The following is a 2,000-nucleotide window of genomic DNA, read 5'->3' as shown; positions in this document are numbered from 1 at the left end:
TTTTTTGTTGTTTGTATTCTGTTTTTTGTCTGTGTGTGTGTGTATTGTATTTTTTTCTTTATTTTTTTTTCTTTTGCGTGTGTGTGTGTGTGTGTGTGTGTTTTATTATCATTGTCTGTGTTCTCTTTTTTAAAATATTTTCCTTTCTGTTTTTTTTTCTTTTTTCATTGTCTGTATTTTATCTTTCGTTTTTTCTCTCATTTTCTTTCCGTCTTAAGGGGGGGGGGGGTCTTTGATAGATTAAGCGTGAAAATAGGAGAGGAAAGAGTAGGGGAGATGTAATTAGAAAGAAGAATAGGATTCTAGTATATTTTGCTTTATGTTTGTCCTATAATTTTCCTCCTATCTCTCTCTCTTTCTCTTTGTCCTATAATTTTCCTCTTTTCTCTCTTTCTCTTTGTCCTATAATTTTCCTCCTTTCTCTCTCTCCTTCTGTTTCTCCTATAATTTTCCTCCTTTCTCTCTCTCCTTCTGTTTCTCCTATAATTTTCCTCCTTTCTCTCTCTCCTTCTGTTTGTCCTATAATTTTCCTCCTTTCTCTCTTTCTCTTTGTCCTATAATTTTCCTCCTTTCTCTCTCTCCTTCTGTTTGTCCTATAATTTTCCTCCTTTCTTTCTCTCCTTCTGTTTCTCCTATAATTTTCCTCCTTTCTCTCTCTCCTTCTGTTTGTCCTATAATTTTCCCCTTTTCTCTCTCTCTTTCTCTTTGTCCTATAATTTTCCCCTTTTCTCTCCCTCTCTTTGTTCCTGTCTATATATCAGTCTCTCCCTCTATATAGATAGACACACAAGCAGACAGACAGATAGATATATAGAGAGATGATATAACTATAGATAGGCAGATAGATAGATAGATAGGCCGATAAGTAGAGTGGCAGATAGACAGACAGACAGATAAATAGATAGGCCAATAAATAGACAGACAGGCACACAGAACAGATAGACAGCGAGATCAGACAGACAGAGCACACACACACACACACATACACACACACGCACACACAAGCATAGCATACAGACAGGCACACAGACAGAACACACACACACACAAACACACACACACACACACACACACACATACACACATATAGCAAACAGACAAAAACACACACACACACACACACACATATAGCAAACAGACAAACACGCACACACAAACACACACACACACACACACACAGAACAGACACACACACAATAAGCAGGACAGCGAGACGTTAAGGAGGTCCTCGTGTCCGACGCAGCGACGAGATTAGCGAAGATCCTTGGCTGATTCTTATGGCCCGCGAGCGTTGTCAGGCGGCGGTGATCTTCGGGGAAAGAGGGGGGTGAAAGAGGGGAGAAAGAGGGGGGAAGAGGGGAATGAGGGGGGGAAGAGGGGAGAAAGAGGGGGGAAGAGGGGAATGAGGGGGGGAAGAGGGGAGAAAGAGGGGGTGAGGGGAAAGAAGGTTTGAGGGAAAGAGGGGAAGAGGGGGAAGAGGGGATGAGGGGGAAGAGAAGCAGAGAAGGAAAGAGGGGGAGAGGGAACAAAGGGAAGAGGAAAAGAGAGGATGAGGGGATGAGGGGAGAGGAAAGAAGGAAGGAGGGGGAGGAGAGAGGGGATGAGAGGAAGATGAGAGAGAAGGAAGAAAGCGGCGGAGAGAGAGGGAGGAAAGAGAAGAGGGAGAGGGGAGACGAGAAGAGGTGAAAAAGAAGAAAAAAAAAAGGTTTGAAAGGGACAAATATGGAACAGAGAGAATGGCTACTACTACTACTACTACTACTATTAATACTACTACATGAGTACTACTACTGCTATCACCATCAATGAAAATAATCATGCTAATCATCACGTGTTTCTCCCCCCTCCCCCCTACCTAATCCCCCCCTCAAAAAAAACTCTTGCCACCTCCCCCACCACCCCCACCTCCCCCACCACCCTTAATCGCTGCATCTGCGATCACAACAACTAAATGAGTCAGCTGATTCCGTCTGATCAGCTGATTCCGTCAGATCAGCTGA

This window comes from Penaeus monodon, chromosome 8, assembly GCF_015228065.2.
Source record: "Penaeus monodon isolate SGIC_2016 chromosome 8, NSTDA_Pmon_1, whole genome shotgun sequence".
Lineage (NCBI taxonomy): Eukaryota > Metazoa > Arthropoda > Malacostraca > Decapoda > Penaeidae > Penaeus > Penaeus monodon.
This window is presented reverse-complemented; position numbering follows the sequence as displayed.